This window comes from Camponotus floridanus, unplaced genomic scaffold (assembly GCF_003227725.1).
Source record: "Camponotus floridanus strain SB8 unplaced genomic scaffold, Cflo_v7.5 scaffold15, whole genome shotgun sequence".
NCBI lineage: Eukaryota > Metazoa > Arthropoda > Insecta > Hymenoptera > Formicidae > Camponotus > Camponotus floridanus.
This window is the reverse complement of record NW_020229270.1, coordinates 1,904,177-1,926,473: the sequence shown is the minus strand read 5'-3', so window position 1 is coordinate 1,926,473 and position 22,297 is coordinate 1,904,177. Positions and strand designations below refer to the sequence as shown.

General features: G+C 36.6%; 1 long non-coding RNA gene across 2 annotated transcripts in view; it reads right to left on the bottom strand.

Annotated features, from left to right (window-relative positions):
- The window catches only part of LOC105256538, a 95,330-nt gene extending 73,033 nt beyond the window's left edge, over nt 1–22,297 (bottom strand). The window contains exon 1 of one of the 2 annotated variants that reach the window (XR_003122480.1): nt 22,040–22,297. This is a non-coding gene — a long non-coding RNA (uncharacterized LOC105256538). Of the gene's footprint in view, nt 1–19,354; nt 19,495–22,039 lie in introns of those variants that run through there. The other variant, XR_003122481.1, reaches the window with a different exon arrangement.

Sequence of the window (22,297 nt, the reverse complement as noted above, 5' to 3'; positions counted from 1 at the left end):
TACTATATAGAAAGATGGATTAGAAAGTTTTTTCTTATTCTCTTATTTTCAAATATATGAAAATGTAGATAGATCAACAAAAACCGATAGAAATTTATTCTGGCGAAATAAAAAGTGTTATTGTTTCTTTAAAATCAGTTTAAAAATTCTATGAAATTTTCTCTATTCTTCTTTTTATATTTCTATTTATTTAAATCTTTAGTTACCCGCATCTAGTTGTAAGAATTATCACCCGCATTTAGTTGTAAGAATTAAATATTTATTTAATTCTTACAACTAAATGCGTTCTTATAATTAAATGAATAATATAATCTTTACATTGAAGAGTTGAATTCATTAAACATAAATAATACATAGGAAAACTTTATCTCGATGTAGAAGAAGAAAAATTTATATAATATTCTGTTTGCAATATAAATTATTGTAGCTCGTTGACAGTCTTAGTGGATATTCACTCGGATATTCACGTACTTCTTGAAAATTTGTGGTTTAATTGGCTTTCTAAGTGAAGTATGTGCATATGTTACGCGCGCGGTCAGGTCAGGACGAACTATTCCGTTCGCGAGCATTTGCAGTTCGCGCGGGTGCAGTTTGTAAGTTTGCCGGACACCAAATACAAAGTACGCTCGGGAAACGTGGGCTGTCAAACGTTGGCTTCAATGCCCGCAGCAGCTTGTGGAAACATCACCCGTATCGCTCACCGCTGCAAGTTTATTTTACGTTTATCCCGCGCAAGTTTATTTTTTAATACACTGAAAGTCTATGAGCCCCTTCCACCGATCTCGCTTGATTTTAACCGCAGTTTAAGCTTCAACGAGCGATAGTTACTTTTCACGATGTTTCAATAGAGTTCTTAAAATGCATTAAAATCTCTGCATTAACCGTTTTATTTCAATTTTAGAGAGGAGTAATATAAACTGGTAGAGCTAAAATTAAAAATTAAATAATAAAATTCTTTAACAAAGTCCAGCAGTTAAATCAGCAGATTGTGTCGAAAGAATCAAAAACAAAATGCGCGAGTGAAAATATTTTTCTCCTGTCCGCTGCTGTAAAATAATCAACTTGACATGAACGAAGTCGAATATTCTAACGATAATAGAAGCTCGCGCGGGTGTAGCGCTATTCGCTGGAATAATATTTTCAGATCCTTGTTCGCGCGGCTGATCGGAAGTGGTTTCGTCGTCGAGTGGTGTTGTTCACCCCCGCAGTATAAAACTACCATCTGTCACTGACCGAAGAACTTACCCTCTTTTGCCGCCCCAATGCTGAAGGAACTCGTCGATCCTACTTCTTCGTGCTGTTTCTTTCGAAGCACCTTCTGATCGTCCCCGACAAATTTCGGCCTCCCTAATGCGCGCGGGACGATAGACCACCCTGGGAGATGCGGAATGACGTTTTATGCACGATTCGATAGGGAGGCTAGTCGGGGGCACGATCGGCAAAGAAAGCGAAAAGTAGTCTGCAGCAAAAACGCGAATCTCGCGCACGCTCCCGTTGGTTGCGCTAAAAGTAAATGGACTCGATTTCGCACCCTCTTTCCTGGAGTCAATCAAATCTCTATTTGTGGAAACGACAAGTTTAGAGATAGAATATTTAACGTTTAAAGAAATATGGAAATATCAAAATATTTAACGTTTAAAGAAATATGGAAATATCAAAATATTTAATGTTTAAAGAAATATGGAAATATCAAAATACATGTAATTTATTCACGATAAATCACAAATTTGTTAAAACATTTTAAAAAGTCGCGATTATGATGAAAAACAACGCGCAAATAAGTAAATAAATAAATATATATATATATATATATATATATATATATATATATTTATTTATTCCTTTTTTTAATTATATATGTAAATAAAAGTTATTATCCTCTGGTTTCTGTATCTGTATACATGATGTATATTACATACAGATAAAAATAAGTAAATGGAAATTCCATATAAAATATTAACAATAATCGATTAAAGAATTTCTTATTTGTATTTTAAATGATAACAATAATATATCCCGATAGAGTGTATGGCTTTAAGGGTGTTAGAGGGTTTCAAGAGTAAATACAGATGTCCATTTTCAGTCTTCTGAAAATTTATCCCCTGCGGAGGTTATCATCCGTATCCACTCTATAATATGAGCGAATCCTCCACGAATTCAAAGTAATGCAACAAGTTTACTTTTGTAAGCGACATAAACGTGACATACTTTACATTGTTTTGTAGACTTATTTCGCAAGCAATAAATTTAAAACTCAAGTATTGCGATAGCAATTAATTTGAGAAATAATTTGCTGTATCATATTTCTAATTTTTTACTTTTAACTATTTTATTATTATATAATTATAGTATATTATGTTGATATATTTAAAAAATTTCTTTTTAAAATCTTAAATTTCTTTTTTAAAAACTATTTACAATATCTTTGAATAATTTGAGTAATTAATTAATAATTAATTGTATAATATTTCTATTTTGTTTGTAATTTCTTATAAATGTTTCTTGGAAGTAAGAATGCTAGCATAATATTAAGTCAGTATCCTCATTTTTAACATCAATTTTCTGTTAAATGGTAGCGGCAATAAATTCAAGATTAGAGCAGGAAATTTGCAATAAATTAACACTTAATTATGCTATATATTCGAATTTGATTTCTCGTAGTAGGCGATGCTAAGTTAATGAAAGTGAAGACTGGAAGGAAAATAGCGCATAGAGAAGATGAATATATTTTGCCTTCCCTCTCACACAGTGATTATCGAACGATCAATAAGCCTATCCATATATGCACACTACGATACCATGATACTCACGACAACACCATCAGGTTTGATCGATAATAATGACGCTCGGATATTTCTTAGATGCACTTATTCATTTCGATCGACGTAACGTGAAATTTATGACACACTATGCTATTAGAACCGCGCCACCGTCGGGCCATCAATAATAATCAAGAACTGACTGACCACGGACGCCAATTAAATAACGTATCTACCCAATTTATCATGCGCCCGTAAAAGCATCCGTTTGAGAACGCCTTCTTTTTATCGAAATTCATCTTTGTGTCGGCGCCTAGACGCAGGGACATTAGCGGTACAGTATCATGATCAATGTTGATATAACGCGATATTAATTTTGTAAGATCATCTATCCATGTAGAAAGTTGCACTGCTAAACAGCTCATTAAATTTCTCTAGAGATTCAAATTAAAGTTTATAGAAAAAAATTATAAAGGAAGGAAAATGTATAAAAGAATTAAAAAAAGTAAAAATAAATCTTTGATTTAATTGCATATATTAGCTTATATTGTATATTTTATTTTAATACTTCAAGTATATTATTTTAAATATTTTATTTTAATACTTCTCTCTGATTTATTCACTTGCATACAAATTACCATTTTACTTAATCAAGAATAATTTCCATTTATGTATATGTGTGTATAAAAAGAATATTAAAAGATTAATTATAAAATAAAGTGCACGAGATAGAGCGAAAAGATAGTGACATAATTCTGTGAAGAAGAGAGGACCAGATGAAAACTATATGAGAATATAATATAAGAATGGACGATTACAATTGCATACAATATATCAAACGTGTTTATTGTATTCTTGCAAATGAAAAAAATTAAAAGTGCAATACAATCTGTCACTAGTGAATACGATACTAGTTATTGAAATTACTTTTGGTTGAATGCGAGAGAGAAAATTGCCGAAACCGAATCCTTTTGACCTAGTTCGCGTGGCAACGATGCGAGTGTAAAAAGCTACGCTGGTTAAGGGTTAATAATGGAGGAACCCCGTTGAACTAGAAACTCGACTCTTAACTCGTGACGCAACGTAATCACGTTTCCGTGAGAACGCGGACATGGTGGTAGTTTAGAAAGGGCGCGAGAAAGGAAGGAGGAAGTAGGTATGCGCATGCTGAGAGATGCATACGTACATCGAGGTGGCATTATGAAAAATTGAGAGAAAACAAATAACCCGGCAGCTAACATGAACTCAAATATGAAGGATAAGAGGGCTGTAAGCAAAGCGTGAGGAAAAGGTGCACAAAGAAAGTCATCTATGTCTAATCTATGTATGTAGTGTTTTACGTCGCATTGGTCGAGGTAAACGCGAAAAAGATGTTTTTATATTTCTTGTTTACGTGCAGCAGAGTTGCAGAAAATATAATCTGTAGACGTCAAACACTTTTCAAATTTTTTATGAACTCTCCAAAAATAATATCCCTTGTTTAGCTCTCTGTAATATCTAATAAATAACAAATCCTGCCCTGATTCACTCTAAATAGAATTATTGAAGTATTTTCAACACTTTATTGTAATATATTCGTGCATTATCAGATTAAATTTAATACAATATGTATACGTTTATACAATATTTACGTCAACATTACATTAACATTAGTTACGCGAAATTAGCGATGTATTTAAACCAGTAAATTTCAGTAATTTTGTTTGGTATAATATATTCTGTAATAAATCCCTTGACTGACGCTATTATGCAACAACAAAGTTGATATTATGGCTCAGTTAATTTTAATTTAAACCGAATGTTTCACTTCGTAATATTTGAGTTGTACGTTTCTAATGTATAACTTTACATTGACATATACACACATGCACATATACTGTGAAGTATATTATTTCGGTCAATTTTTCTCAGCTTCTTGATGAACAAACATCATCATTTATGACAGCAATAATCACACGCAACAATAATCTCTTTATTAGCTTTTTCACGAAAACATTATTATTTTATGGAGCTTTTCTTTGAAATGAAAGATGGAGAAAGAGAGAGAGAGAGAGAAAGAGAGAGAGAGAGAGAGATTTCGCTTGATTTCTTCAGGCGCAATAATCCAACATGATAGCTCTAGGCCAGCTTTGAGATAACCTGTAGCTACGTATGAATGTACATACATTCCGGCTATGTGCGCGAGTTTATGTACGCATACAGTGACTTGTACTGCTGTATTAGCATGCAATGTGCCTACACACGTAGACATGGTACACACGAACGCGCTCAATAAGGCTATAACCCGTTTGCGCAATATTTCACGTCAGATTATGTAGCCCTTTGCAGAGTACCGGATGGCTACCGATATCGATAGATAGGGCCAAGTGCATATAGATTCTGAGACGAGACACGGTGGAAATAGAAACTACAGCTGGACGAACAGCACGAACTTCATCTTTACAAGTACCTTCGATTGACAAGCTGTCCACCCAGTTAAAGAGATAAGTTCTCGCGTCATATGAATAAAATATTCCCGATTAAAAATGTCTTCGCTCTAAAGAGCGGCTCTTGGAATAATTGACAGCATTAAAAATAGCTTAGATAAATAAACGATTAATGATAAATAATTTTAGTGTTGGAATATTTAAAGTAAATATTTGAAGTTTCTTATACACTCTGACCAAATTTTAATTTTTATTATATATATGATAAGATTAACAAATTAACAAACGCGATTAAGAAGCAAGCAGAAAGAGAATTACGAAAATTCCGGCACAGCTCGATAAAAATGTACTACTTACCAAGGAAATTTTTAACTCTACCACGCGTTACGCTCTATCGCACTGGACGCAATTAGAACGTACGTACGTATATTTATCTTACGTACGTCAACCCACCGGCGCTTTTGACCCCACGAAAAAAGGGAGAATGAAATATCAGTCACCGAGATTTTCGCTCTTTAAAGCGAAGAATCGCGCACGGCGTGCCAGAGAAACGCAATTTTTCATGTCGGATTACGCTGAGAAGAAAGGAAGAGAAAGAGGCAACATAGAGAATAAAAGTGAAGGCGGAAGAAGAAAGAGAAAAAAGGAGAAAAGAGACGAGGAAAGAGAGAGAGAGAGAGAGATAAAGAGAGAGAGAGACAAAATGGCGAGAAAGACATATTTTACGAGGAAGAGTGGGTCACGTGTCGCCATCGATATCGACATCTCGCTGTTAGCCTCGCTTATCGAACGATCCGAATGGAAGAACGCCGATGGAACGAGCAAAAGAATCGCGGTTTATAATTCAGCGACATTTCATGCCGACATTCCGTCGACTGATCTTTCCGGCTTCGTGGTATGAGAGAAAAACTGCAAGAGGAAAAATAAATGCGATTTCCTGAAGTCTATCAAACTGGAATGATAGGAAAGATCTTTGAGAAACGATAAATTTCTGAAGCATTAATATTGAATAATTTAATGGCCGCCGCAGAGGCGAAATAGAAAAAGTATCTTATAAAAACGTAACTGTAACGCGTTTATCGAAAAAGCGCTCACAAAACAAGATCACGATGCTGTCCTCGTTGCACTGGCAATGCGACGAGTTCTTGCTTTAAGCCTTTTTTCTATTAAATATTCTTGCTACCCGAGCAAAGAGATAGCAATCACATTCAACGAACACGAAAAAGCTTCTACAAGATGCAGTTTAAATCTTGAATTTTCGAGTATATTCAAACTATCTAACAGGGCGAATTTTTAAATTGCAAAATGCTTAAGTCTTCGGATTTCTTCCTCTGAGAAGTAGATTATAAGATACTTTCTTTTTCTGACAACCGCGCTGGACCGACGTCCCGCATCCGAGCGAAAGGATGTAACCGAAAACAGGATTTACAGACGCCGTCCGGAGGAGGAGTGCGCGCGCGGTTAAACTTCCGGCGACGGCATAAACTTCCCACCGTAAGAAAGCAAATAATATTTTCCGCGCACGGGGCCAGCGCGCGGCAAAAGGACGACGTGGAGAAACAGCTGCCGCTTCGTCCTCTCTGGAAGACAGTTCGACGAGTTCGTCCTTGCACGTCCCGGCGGCGTGTTCTCCCCCGTGCCGCCCTCCACGCCGTGTACGGTAAATCGAAGCGAGAGGGTCGTTGATTCGATTAGAACTTAGTTCCTTCTTGCACACGGGGGACCCCCGGCGGCGGCGTGTAGTGGTAGCCTCGAGTTTCCTTATTCTGATCCACAGCCGAAATGTGTCCTGGGAATTTGCGACGACGCGAATCCGCGGTGAGAAAAGCGTAAAAATGCCCGCGCGCATCAAGAACTCGCTGCAAAAGTCTTGTTCGACTGATAGTCATCGGCGGATCTCATTTCTGAACCTAGCTCGTCGTTTTCACGTTTGCCTCGCGTAAAACGGAGAAGGCTGAAAGGCTTTCGCCTCGAAATTGTGTGTATTTCGACGGTGACTCCGGAAAATGGCAGGAAGCAGGAACAGCAGATGCCGGAAAAGTGGTGATTCGGGAATTCAAGCTGTGCAGCCAGAGCATCCGAAAATGCGAGAAGTACTACATCTTTCCCCGTTTCGAAAGTCGGAGCTTCCGACAATTCGAGGGTCTGAGAAAACGATATAAGTTAAATATTTGAAAGTTCGGAACGTTCTGTTTCAAAATGTAAAATTCCGCCCAATCGAATCATCTGAAAATTAAAGATTTCGAGATTCCAAAAAAATGAAAAATTGTATTAAAAAATGTATTATAATATTAACAATTTAAAAAATCAAAAGTTTAAATATTCTATCCATCGGTCCACGATCTGAAAAAATTCAAAGATACAAGAATATCCCTAAAGTCGAGATATTGTAATAATTCGATAAGTCGAATTAAATAGCGCCAAATTATCAGAACACTATCGAACTACATTATCGAAAGATTGATTTTGTCCAAGGACGAAATGTGCAGTTGTGTCGATTTCGATAGTGAACTTCGGGATCTCGAGCCAATCGAGATCGAGGACAGACAGAGGCGGTGCATCTACGCCTGGAAAACGATTTATGCAGTAAGTGCTGATCCGTAACAGCTACAGAGACGTAAGCTTATTCTGGAACACATTTCCCATTTGCATACGAAATGTATCCTCGGTTAAGCTGTTTGAGCTGCAGCTAACGGAATCACAATGACCTGAGGACATCTCGGGAAACAGCGACGAGTGCTCGAGGTACAAGCGCATGCCCCGAGTCGGTCAAAATATTAATTATGTGCCACGTACCAGCTACCATAGACTTTCGTCTCTTCTATGTAGAGACGCGAAGGTTTTTTGCTAAGCAACAAACTGGCTATTTCGTCCGCGGTTTCCTTTCAAAGAAACGCCGACCGCTACTCCCGACCCATTCGTGCTCTCTATTATAAGTGTCTCGATGTAAAACAATACACGACGCGTACAACGATGAAAAAAGAAAACTTTTATACCGAAGTTCCATATGCGCGGATGCTTTTGTAGCGTTTGCGCTGAATATATGGGAAACAATGTTATACTGAAATGCGTTAATCCTAGTGGAACCATTGCAAAGCATTTTTTAGAATTCTTTCATACGAAAAAAAATTTATTTTTCCTAATATATTTTATTTTCAAAGAAAGAATGTGATAAAATTTTACGATTAATATTAACAATTCTTTGTGTACGAAAAGATTAAAATTTAAAAAATTTAAATTATTATATTCAAATTAAATTTAAATATAATAATTTAAATGAAATCTCTAGGTATAAAGTTTTTTCTATATATATATATTCTCATAACAATTAAGTAAAGCATACATAATAATAAAATTAAACAAAAAAATATTAAAAAAGAACAATTATAAAAATGTCTCTTTGATATAAAATTCCGGAAAAATAAAATCTTCGAAATCTCTAATTTTTTTATATGCATTTCAAGCACGTTGACATTCGATCGAATCAAAGCCATGCGAAGCGATATACATCATCGCGCCTGAAATCCTGGAGCGGAGAAAGGCAGCTTCGGTGAGCTTCTCTCGAAGCTTTCCCTAGGAAACGATTCCCTGGGGCGTTGTTCTCTAGGACTTCCCATCGTCGTCCTTTGCAACGAACCACCTTCAGCATCTACCGTCTAACTCTTCTACCCTACCGATCTCGCCACATCCCTAAAACTGTCCCTTTTCCATTCTGACTACTCTTGTAACCGTCATCGTCATCATCCCTGACGTTACTATTTACGTTCGAGCATGTTACACTGCTATGTCGCTTTTACGCTCTCGAGATCATCTCTCGAGAGAGTCTCCCGGTTTCCTTAGGAAGAAAAATATTCCTGTAGGGTGCACTTGCACGGTTTCCCGAAACCGCGATAGCAGGATATTACGAGGATGTACAAAGCAAGAACAAAGGAACATTCTTTTCAATAAAGCACGTAATTTTCAATAAAGCAGTTATTTCAAAGTTCTCAAGACGCTATTTGCGTTTCTGCGATGTAAGAGATAAACTCCAATACAAATATGCAAGTTTATATATATATATATATATATATATATATAAAATAAATAAATATATATATATATATATATTAAATATTAATAATGATAATAAAGCATTTCTTTATCGAAATTATTATACGTCTATAAGCTACATACGTCAGTCATATTGAATGCATTAATATTTCGGGAAAATTAATTGTCGAGATTCGGCTCGTACATTTATCATGCAAATGCTAACACATCCCTCATTCCTGTACATTACGTAACTGTTACCGCTATTATGATCCTTTCTATCGTTATCCCACTGCGGTTACCTTTCCATTACTGCGCCGGATGGCCGGAAGAAGCCATTTTTCGAGTGAGAATTGCCGCGGTGCGCTCATAACTCACTTATCAAAACTGCTGAATCGAGAATATGCGGTGGCCCGACGAAATCGCGACCGGACAGATGAGTAAAAAAAAAATGGCGATATCGTGTGAAAATTCACCGGGTGCGTGCGTGTGCGTGTGCGCGCACGACCAGCATTCGGTCGCGAAAACGCCGAAACGTCTCGTCGCCGATTGACAGGCGACGTGTGCAGCACATGTGCAACAGGAAAAAAAACAATCGAAATGCAACGTGATGAGAACCATGTCGACTCTCGATCGCAGGTAACATAACAACAGGACAGGTGCAACAACGATGGAATAATAACGCGGCGCAACAATGGCGCGGAAACGCGCGAAAGGCGGTCGCGTGACCGGGCGCGTGCATGCATGCGTAGACGTACAAACGCGTGGGTGTTTGGCCAGCACGATCCGAAAAAAAGCAAGCATTACATTTCCATTTATTTATTATTCATACGTTATGTCTCTCTCTCTCTGTCTCTCTCTCTTTCTCTCTGCCCTTCCTGTCTGCCTTGGATCTCCTTTAATCACCCTTTTTCATTCGCCCCCCATTAATCGTCTCGGATCCCCGTTGTCTTATTCGTAACGCACGCGAAGTGCAACGAACCCATCGTGGAACCACATCGCTACCTTAAGTCGTGCGTGATGTCTACCTGCCTAAAATAATGATTACTGATAGACCCCATTGCTATTAAGCGGATTACGAGGGGCTACACGCACGCATGTTCAACGATAACGATCGCTCGACTCTTACAAGTAAATTCGCCATATAATTTTCCAAAAACAAGGGATATCTGGTTTTATACAAAACAGATTTTGTAAACGCCTCGTTATATATGTTGAAATTGAGAAGCATGTTATGAAACCATTTTTTAGAGAGAAAAACGCGAAATCATAAATCTATGTCATCTATATACGATATGTGTATAAAGTCAAAATAAAAAATAAACATATAAAATATATGAAAATATATAAAACTGTAAAAGATATAACAATTATTTATACATAAAATCTATCCATTTCAACGGTCAGTTTCACATGTCACCAATTTTAAAAGCCATAATAGTGCCATGAGTAAAGCCTTATTGCGTAAACAAAAAGCCATTTTATCGAGCGATAAATGCCACATGGAAGGTCTGTTAATTTTCTGCACGCTCTTCGTAACATCGGCTTTTGTCAATATTCGCACAAGCTGTGGTGTTAACTTGATTGGCAGCGGACATTTAATTTGTTAAGATTAGAAAGCTATATATTTATTTTTAAATATTTGATCGTGAGCTCTGCGTATATACAAGGCTTATTGGAAAATCAACTTATAAATATTGTATAAGTATTATTAATAAATATTAACAAATAAATTATCAAAAGATAATTAAAGGCCTCGAGATTATCTATCGCGATGTAATTTGATCGAATTGTAATTTATTTCGAGAAAAGAAGTGCGAGAGGTTGCAACTTTCGTAATGTAATGTTCCACCCACTTTCTTTGCTGTAAGAATAGTTTCTCTATGTGCGGCAGCCATGCAATAGCGGTAGCCATCACCGCGCAATAATAATAATCGTAAATAACAGCCATAAAGGATCGTCCTGGGTAATGGACGGCGATAACTTTGTCGAAAGTGTATCTGGATGGGAAACGAGTGAGACCCGTTGGATGGGAAAGTGCGACTAAATAAGGGTGAAGAAAGAGAAACAAAGGGAAATAAGAAAAAAATGAGAAAGAGAGAGAGAGAGAAAGAGATACATATATAGTAGATAGAAACAGATGTATCAAGAAAATGAGAGAAAAACGAGATTGATAAACATAATTATAAATCTCACCCAAATTACATCGCAAATGAAGCAGACTCATAAATTCTCTATCATTTTCGATGATCGGAGAATCGTTAATCGCAGACGAAATTACGGGCGACGTAAATTAGGTAATGAGTAATTGCATCCTCTGTATCACTAAAGTTAATCGTCAAATACTGAGCGACCGGCCCGGCCAATGGAATTTAATGCATAGTGACGCTTTCGGGGACTCTGTCCAAAGCGCGCGCGCGCGCACGTTTAATTAAGCGACGCTATAATACGTGATATTGGAAAATATAATAGAACCTAACTCAATCCCTCATATAATATGCATGTGTGATAAAATTTAAACGTCGCGTGGTCTGCGCATGACACCGAATAAAATGTAACTGGTAAATAATAAATGTTAATACCCGCATAGTGTATTACGATCATATATAACATATTATACGACAATAATATATTAATCTCGTACATTATCGATGTCATAACATTTGTAGTACCCCACAGTTTGTCAAACTCGTCTCTCACATTTGTACCAGTGTGCATTATTCCTAAACGCGATATTAATTCGATGCTATTATTTGATATTCGCTCATACGTACACCGATCAGAATGTCATAAACGAAACATGCCTAAAATAAAGTAAACTCTTAACGAATAAAGTTTAAACTTTTAACGAATAAAGTTTCCCAATGCTCAATAATTGCTCCTTCAAGATTCTTTCACCGCAAATTCTTTCATTGAAAATTCTAAATATCTGTTTTCTTCTAAACTTTTCTTAAGAATAATACGCGAATGTAAGCAACGTATCGTACGTTTCATGGATGCACCCATGCAAAACGAGCCCATTTTCCATCATCGTGAAACGCACCTTGCACAAACGCGTATACGGATGTGCAGAGACGTATCGCACGCGCGCAAAACCGTGAAATGCGTGGTCGGTTTCCGCGAGTGCGATATTCGCATGGGGTCACCGATTGGTTTGACTATCGTTACTGAATGCACGCAATTCAATGGTTTCGATTGATTCAAAAGATATACAACCAAGTTATACGTGCGTTAAGAGGACTCATGTTCTCTAAGCCGTATTATTTCGCATTCTGAACTATTAGACATGAATGGTGCGAAATGTGTACACGTACGAATCGCATGTATAATTGTGATGGAGCAACCTTTGCCCTCATCCCTTATCGGTGTATGTATTAATATCTCTCTGTTGGAAATTTTTCGAGTTGGAATACGAATCGCTCCAATTGATTTCAACAACGCATATTCCCGCGAGATGTTCGTCGCGTAAAAAAAACATGCATTGGCTGTATAAACTCACGCTTGTACGGAAATATGGATACAGACTGTATTTTTTGGCCCGATAAAAAATTCTCTGCATTGACAATAACTAAATAACTAACATTATTAAAATTCCACTCTTGACTAATTGTTTAAATTATATTTTCACTCATATTATATTTGTGTACAATTACGTACAATTACACATGAAATGTACAATTTCAAGCTTTACAAGATTTCTCTTTAAACATGAATAGCAATGCAATCTCTTGAAAAGTCAAGCATATTTATTAACGTACGCATATATTTAATAATGCATAATTATATAAAATACGAATGCGTAATATTCAATCGCGATTTCATTATGAGAGAACGATGAACACGTCCGCGATGAAAGATGAGGCAGCGCGCACGCGCGCGCGAAAGCTGGGATTAATGTTTATTATAAATTAGTTCCGATAACATGGAGAACCGAGCTGTTGCTGTTGCTTCTTGTTTCTCATCCGGTTACTTGTAAACTCATCTCGTGGTTATTAAGGAACGATCGGCGCCTACGGCGGACCAAAACTTCCGCGGAACTCCTTAACGAGACGTAACAAGGTCCATTCTTTACATGCGGCGCTTCCGTGTGGCTCGTCGGTAAATGCCGCAAATGCGCATGCTTGTAATTCGCGAAAACCTGGCGAATAACTAAACAAAGCCGGCGTACACAAAGCCTCGGTGAATTATGCGTGTGCGAGTAATTATACGGAAGAACCGTTCTGCCTGCTGAATGTGCTTTTTTTCCCCGTGTCGGTCCCGAAACAATAGACGCCATCGTATCGCGCATTGTGGAAAAAAAAAGATTATGCGCATTGCACATTGTATCAGGAATTTGTTGAATGTTATGCATCGCGAATTGTCGCGGCAGGTTGATTGCTATCGGCGACAAAATTGAATTTGCACGGTTCTCCGCGATATATATTCTCGCTCTTTCGCGAAACTATCCAAAGTATCTGTGCTTTCCGCAAGCGAGAAATTGCTCGCGTTTCCTTGCGAAGCTCAGAATTATGTACTGTGTCTAATGAAATGACTGTCGCGCGAATTCGAAAAGCATATGATGAACGTTTTCTTGTACAATAATAAAAGATCGTGTTCACGTTTCGCGAAATGAACACCTCGCGAGTGAAGAAAACTTCCAACAGCCTGACATTTCCGCGATATGTCGAGACTTTGCTAAAGCTGCAGCGAGGAAAGTTTTTTTTCCCTCGCGGATATCAGCCACACCTGTGTTATCACCTGCCAATTTATCAGGCTAAAGTGGTGACCTCTGTCTACTCATCACTTTTTTCCTGCGTCCGTACAAACTGTCGCAATAAAATGGCTCGTAAACTCGGCGAGAATATCCGCCGTTGGCTTGTCAGGCTCTTCACGGCATCGAGCGAATGGGGATTTTCTGTTGTCCGTTGCGCAAATACACGAACGACACAAACATCACTTCGGTATTGCCGGAAATATAATCTCAGAACCATAAAAATAGATCGTAACAAAAACAAAATTTCAATTTGCGCAAATTTCGCTTTTCTTTACGAATTTAAATCTTTATCCTTGCAACCTCAAATCGCCTAATCCTTCAAGTCACCAACTATCAATACATCATTTTTTAATAAAATAACTTCAATTAATATTCTTTAATTTTTTTACGATTATATTTTTTCTGGAGATTTTATATCTTTTAAGCTTTTTCAAAAGTCCAACAACTACAAGAAATTCCTCTACTAAAACGTTGATACGATTCTTTCGAAAAATCTGGTAAAAGGAAGGTATTTACGACGTCGAATGTGCATATATAGCGTAGAGAGACACCTGCCACAGAGGAGATAAATTCAGACGTATGTGAATCCGGTTAGTAGCGCGAATCAGTAGGGTGCATAAATGGACAAAGAGCGCGAAACGGCATAGTGTAATGCGATAGAAGCAGCATCGTAGGACACACAGATAGGTATAGGAAGCGACACTGCGCGATAAGAAGTCGCAGAAACAGCAAGCGTGACGGAAACGGTAAAGAACGATGGATTCCAAGTGCGAATAGGATGTGAAGGAATAAAAAAAGGAAGAGTGTTAGACAGCGATTGAAGGAAAGGGAGAGAAGAATAAGAAATTCCGACTCTCTATATCTATATATGAAGTCTCCGTGAAAAATGGAACAGGTTCACGATAGCCGCTGTTTTTAGTCACCCGAGAAAATTTTCAACGTAAAACGACTTGCACTTTGGGCAATAAAAATGTAAATTTTATTAAAAATGCAGTTAATTACGTAGAAGTTTCGTGAATATTTTCGCAGCTCGTGTATTTTTACTCGAATGTTGGCAACTAAGGGAAAAAAAATTGATGCCTTAATTTCTCATGTCCTAATTCGCTGACATCAATAAAAAAAATTGAACAAATTCGCCTTTTCGTGATATCAATAAGTTTCAGTCTCGTCACGTACGCGTTTTAGTCTGGGGAAAAGACTTTTCGGCTTGATTTCGCATCACGATTCGTTCGCGGCTATTTCACGTTAATCTTACGGTCATCTAATCTTAGACACAGGAGCGCATGGAAGATTTCTACTTTTTTAAATTGAGAATTACTTGATATTTTACCTGTTAGAAATATTAAAATATTACAGGAATATTAAAATTTATAATATGTTTAATTCCTTTGATATTTTTAAAACTTTTAATACAATTAAATCAAAAGCACGTATATGTATTTTACATAAAGTAATGTAGAAATATTTTTTTAAAATAAATGGGCAAAGCATTTTGATTGACTAGCAAAATTGCTTTAATTCTATTTTAAAATTTCTTATCAATTGTTCCTTTTCGTGATTTTTCGGTCGACTCGTACTTTAATCCGATCCTGTTTGCACGTGCGGTAAAACATATATTCTCGTAGTCGAACATTGAAAAATCGCGGCCGTCAATCTGTAGCCGTGTGAATTTTTCGAAAGAAATCAAATGTCCATGGCTGACTCGAGCAGCATGAGCGGAATACTAATTCCAAATGAAACAACCAGTCTAAACCGATATCATTCAGTCTGATTTCCTGAATATTGAGGCAATCAATAGTATGCAAATACTCGCAAAGGAACGACAACTAAACTACTACTTAGTATCACAGAAATTGCGAGACCCACATCATCTCCGATCGTATTAGCGATTTCTTTAACATCGATACCCTTACGATGTTGTTAAACGATCCTTTGTGTAATTTCGACGAATTGGCATTAAGCAGCTTCGCCAAACTAAGCAAATACTTTCAGCGCGGAATTTATTTTGACAGGTGATAAATTACGGCGTTCCACAATTAATAACCGGGCGCTGAATTCTCTAATGGGATCAGATTAACTATGACATTTAGCATCTTGTTCACCGAGGGTACTACGAAAAAAAAAAGAAACTCGAAGAGTGATAGTAGATGGCTTCACGTGAATCTTTCGTAGTCTTGCCGAGTAACGAATGCAAGGCAAATAAGGTAGAAGGAAGGAGAGAATGGTGGAAGTTTAATGTTCGGGTCCTTGGCAGTCGAAATAAATTAAACACAATCTTACACCATGCTTCTGCTTAGTTCTGCTCGGTACTTTGGTCGCTACCTAGATATCCCGAATTTCGTCTTCGTCTCCGTAGATATTTATTCAGCATCCTCGCCCCGGCTCTCGCCAGCATCTTCACCTCACTCGCAGCTTCCGACGCCCTTGTAAATTAATAAGACTGAGCAAACACGCAAAGGAAGAGAGGCAAGACGTTCACTCCTTCGCCGCGGACCCTCGCGCAAGGATTAACGAAGAAAACGAGGCTAAGCGCATTCGCTCTCGCTTGCGAAAAAGTACGTGCAAACATCTCGCGGAAGTGCGACCTTTAAGGTCACCTTCATTTATTCACAGCTGAGCTTCAAACCGGTACGTCACGACCGCACCGCGCGGCTGACTCCTCCGAAAGAGAATTTCGTCGCGCGGGAAGGGAATCCGCTGATAAATATTAGCTATCACGAGTTGCGGTTCGAATATATTAGCGAGAACTCCCGAAGAATCCCCTAAGGCTACAATCTTACGTCGACATAAGTCTAAACGCGTAAGTTTAGACGTAAATCTAGCGTAAAGCGATTTTGCGAATATCAATAAGTCAATATTTCCCTCTTGGCCCCCTTAGCAAATCGAGACATTTGAATACTTATACAATATCCGATATTCATAATATCAGATTTTTCTCTTCATCCATAGAAACTTTTGTACTGAAATTCCGTTATTCGCCTTCGTCCGCAATTTCCTGAGCGCGAATTGAGGATTTCAAGATGTTACTCGGGATGACGTGCGCGCATTACTTGAACTATATGATTAAATTCTCAAAAGCAGCGGGTGTGCCTCCGATTCGACGTCTATTCGAAATGCAGATATAGCATAGGACGTAGAAGAGGACTTCTATGGTGAGTAGGTGGCTGCACACACGTAGGTGCAAAAGCAGCCTCGAAGATGCAACTGAACGTAACTACCCTAATTCTCGAGAAGTCGATGCGTCACCAGGGTTAACGAAGCGCCCCGTACAATGGTATGCTTCTAAATCGAGTTTCCTATCGTTCCCGTATAATTTCTCAATTTCGTCATTAGGAAGTCGCGGTGCGCCATTTCGTTATCTAATCAAGCTAATTTTCAGCTTGCCGAGTCATTCGCTGATAAAATAATTATAGCTGATACATATGAAAACTGACTTCGTCATTAGGAAATTAGAACTAACGGAGGCTGCAGTGATTAAAAAAGCGATTTCATCTATTATTCAATTGAGTATGCTGATTGCTGCTGCAAAGTCGCGAGACAAAATTAACTCACAAAAGAAAAACGCAAAAACTCGGACGTATAATTAAAGCAGTCCTTGTACGAACTAAATAGATGATTGAAAATGTAGAACTGTTAACCGCACTGTGTACCGTCACAATACACGTACTCCTTACACGTAGCAGACGTACGGATACGTGTAAAGCATAGGAGAGAAACGCTTGACGACAAATATTTAAACACAGAAGCAATGATTGCACGATGACAAGGCATAGCCTTGCAGTCTAATTGCAATAGTTCGAAATATGCGCAACCAGATAATGATTGAAAAATATTTTTTTTGAAAGAATTGTAAAGTAAAAATTCAATACTATATAATAATACGACGAATAATTTATAAATTAATTAAAAACTTTTAAAAAGTAAAAAATGTAATATATTATTGTATATATTTAAAATTATATGTAAATGAACTGTCTATAAAGAGATTTTTACTAATTATTGTTATATAAAAGAATGCGATATAATATTATTTGAATCAGAGAAAGAGAAAGAGAAAGAGAAAAGAAAGAGAAGAGAGAAAGAGAGAGAGAGAGAAGAGAGAGAGAAAGAGAAAGAGAGAGAGAGAGCTGCACCATCATTATACATTATTATTTATAATAAATTTAAAATAGCAAAAAAATTATAATTGATGTGAACATAATATATATCCATTACGAATGTGAATCTTTTTATCGGTTTAATCAAACGAATACATGAGATAATCGCTTTATTTTTCACGCTACGCTCTTTATTTCACAGTTGCAAAAATTGTGAATGGTACTCATGCGTTGCAAATGAAGTAACAAGCGCTCCATCGGAAACCATTTAGGTATCGCTCAAGCGACCGCACTTCTGAAATACCAAGAATAATAGTCCATCGAAAATCAATTATCGGCTCTAGCATTCTCTTCTACGTCGTTAAAAAATCGCATTCATTATCCTTGGCAAGGATCGCGCAGCGAAATTTCAAAGATGATTATTCAAATTCTTTTGACATTATCAATCGATGATTCATGTTGTTTGCATTATATATTCATCGATTTAAAATTCAATATAAACGAGAGAGAAAAATTGTCACAATCGTTGCTGAATAAATCGATCGGAGCTCGTTATAATAAATGCTAAAGCACATTTTACATTCGCTTTTCTTTCACGCACATTCAAATACCTTCCTAAAACTGACATCGTTAGTTTGTCGGATTCGTTTACCAAAAAATTTCCGTTCGCACACAAAATGTATCGTCCTCGTATCAGATCCTTGCTAAAAACATGATTTGTGTTCGCGGCGGTTGCTATTTATTGTTGTTCTCCTCGTTGGTATGTTCTTGCAGAAAGAGAAACGAGCATTGTCACTTTACCGAGATTGCGCGCGTGCGCAATCTTTTGTGACTTTTTTACCTTTCACCGCTTTTTTCGGGCACGCACGTACACAAAATGTCAAGAGAAAAAAAATCGCCCAGTGGTCTTGGTAGCATACATGGCTTAGATTTAAGTTCTGTACGAGTCTTATGGAAATATTTCGCTAGCATAATATTGCGAAATAAATTTCTAATGTAACTAAGAACATTTATCACGTCTTGGAATTTTTCCACTGGCATACATAATGGAAGAAAGATAATAAAAACTTTTAAATCATATTGCAAGCAATGATAACTCAAAAACTATTGCATACATCAGCATTTCTAAAATAAATCAGGATAACTATATATAGGACAGTTATATGTAGCACATGTGTTATATTTGTAATAGCTATTTGTCGATAACAAAATTAATATTATAAATCACATTTTAAAAGTACAAATATTGTATATATATAATGTATACAATTATAAAAATCTTTAACTCACAATTGGTCAAATGTTTCTTTTGACATTCCCTAGAAAGCAATAATATATTTTATAAGATGCGCGAAATAGTTTCAACTTTCTATGCTTTATTTAAAATCGCTACGATATTTTTAAGCGGAGATATCAGCGATTCGACTCGCGATCATATCGCGGCGCGGCGTACTGAATCAGTGCGTCGCCATTGATACGTGATCAGCTGATTGTGGCTACGACCGTATCTTGACCTATCACCCCCACTTATTCGCATGCCGTGCGCGTTTCCTACTGTTTACCAACTGCTACGCGTTTCTTAATGAATATGTCGCGAAGTTTTTAAATCGTTATAACTTGATGAAAAATCATCCGAAAGACATGAAATAAAAACAAACTATTTTATTGTTTATCGCGCGTATTGTTAAAGATGATGTTATTATGATGCACAAATAAAAACACTTGCCATTTTTATGCTATTTTAATTAGAAACATTATAAAATATAAACTTCGTAAAACAAATGTTGTATTCTATACAAAACAAAATTCTAATATTTTGTATAAAAAATATTCTAATTAAAATCTCTAACTCTCTAACTAAAATAACAATATTATAAATATTCCCAGACAGCACAAATTTAATTTAAAAATGGCTTAAAAATGTCTCATTTTTCATCTTTAGAAATCTTTAAGATGACTTTTTTGTGTTATCTGAAAGTTGTAGTAAAATAATTATATTTTATATTATACATCATATTATATTATATTATAATAAAATATAATTTTATTATGTTTTATTATATTAATAAAAATTATTTAATATTTTTATATGTAATATATATATATATATATAATAAAAATAATTTTTCGGTCTAAAAAATCTGTTATAAAATATAATAAAGCTTTTCGTATGTATTTGAGTTTCTGTAAACTTCATTGAAAATTCTAACTTAGTATGTTAAAATTATTACATCAATAAAAGCGGAGGTGTCGAGATTATGAAACGTCGTCGCAACTTTTGAGAATCCATAATGTTGACACGAAATTGCAGTTCTAGCTGCACATTTAATATTATAAGCTTGGATTACGTACTTAAACTTCGTCAGCGAACATGCTGCGCGCGCGTTGCATGCGATTACGACGGAAAAGGGTGAAATTTGCCAAAGTTGCTACGAAAAAGCTTTCCGCGGTTTTCTATCGCGCGACTTACGAACCAATGCGAGCTATCGTAGTCACAAAGAAAACCGCGAACGAAAAAGCTCTCGTAAGCACACGAGTCAAGCAAACGAGCAGACGTCGTCTGAGAAATTCTGTCCTCCCGGAAGACAACATGAAGAAAATTACTTCGCTGGTTGCGTTGTTGGAAAAGTAATTAACGCATTCATCGAGAAAGAGAGAGAGAAAGAGAGAGAGACAAAATCGAGCATGTCGGTATTCTACTAGGAAGTTTACTAATTTCGCGTACTTTGCAGTGCGTAATCAAACGGAACCAGTATCGATCGCGGTGTATCCCTATGCGCTCCGTATCCCTAGAGGCAATGCACGAAATGCTAAATAATTTATCACGGAAGTACGATCATTTCGCGAGACAGCGGAACCCGACGCGGACTCGGCCTCAACGACTCGATAACGGGCGAACGAGTGTTCTACGCGAACGAACTGGAACAAGAATCTAGAGCCGGAGGCGATGAGAGATGTAGAGCCACCAGAAACTATAGAATATTGCGAGCCAGAATTATGCCGGCAACGAGATTTCAATGCGACCAGCTAAGTGAAATAGCTAAGTTAATTATGGCGCCGTTCTCTAATCGAGTTCTTCTTTACACTATTAATTATAGTATGGGATGAAAGATAATATAGGAATAAAGTGCGCGTCTCAGGAGATGATAATATTATATCGCTATATTTGTATAATAACGTTTCAGAATTATGTGAATCGTTCATTTTGAAAATAGTATAAGACTGATGCTTGTATACTATAATGAAAATTTTAATAATATGCAAATATGAATAAATTTTTGCAAAATTTACAACATTGAGCTGATATCATCATTGATTTTTCGAAATAAAAATGGTTTATATATTTTTAATTCATTCATGCTTTATAAACGTGCTATCAGTCGTTAATAATTATTTATTAACAATCATCCTGATTTTATTTTACATATTGTAGTAAAAAAATGCAAAATTAATATTCGTAAATATAATAAAATTTTGCAAGATAAATATGCGAAAATTTATAGACGTTACAATCTTCATACGCATACACTCGGGGCGCTCTCATAATTTTAAATAGATTATAAATTTTCCTGTAAATTAAGTTATAAGACAGACTCACTAATAAATATTTGTTAATAATCCTGATTTTGCTTTGAATATAGTAAAAACACATAATTAATATTTTTTCGTAAATATTTTAAAATATATTGAAAAAATTTAATAAAATTTTACAAAATAAATATGCGAAAATATGTAAACATTACAATCTTTACAACACACATACTTGCTTTCATAATTTCAAATAAACTATAAATTTTCCTACAAATTAAGTTATAAGGACAGCCTTGTATGTGTGTTTTATCTTTTATAATTGCAGATTCATCAATCATCAAACATTTAAGAAAGCGCGATTATTATGTTGTGAAAATAATAAACGGATGATTGGAAATAAATAGGTGTTTTATCATAAGATGTAGCCATGACAAATTTACTCACCGAACGGTACGGTAGATATCGCTGTACGAAACTTCCCATCGAGACTGTACTGCACAACTTCAATCGAGAGCTCTCACTCGCGTGAATACGAATGTCGGAAAAACGCAGCAAATTTCGATCGCGCATAACGATTAATCTGCTACAACGATCGCCCGGCAGCTTCCGCGGCACTCCCGACACATTTTTGCACACGCGATGCACTTTTACCGGATAAAAAATGCGAAAAACATGGAACGGCTTCGCACCACGTCTGCCCGA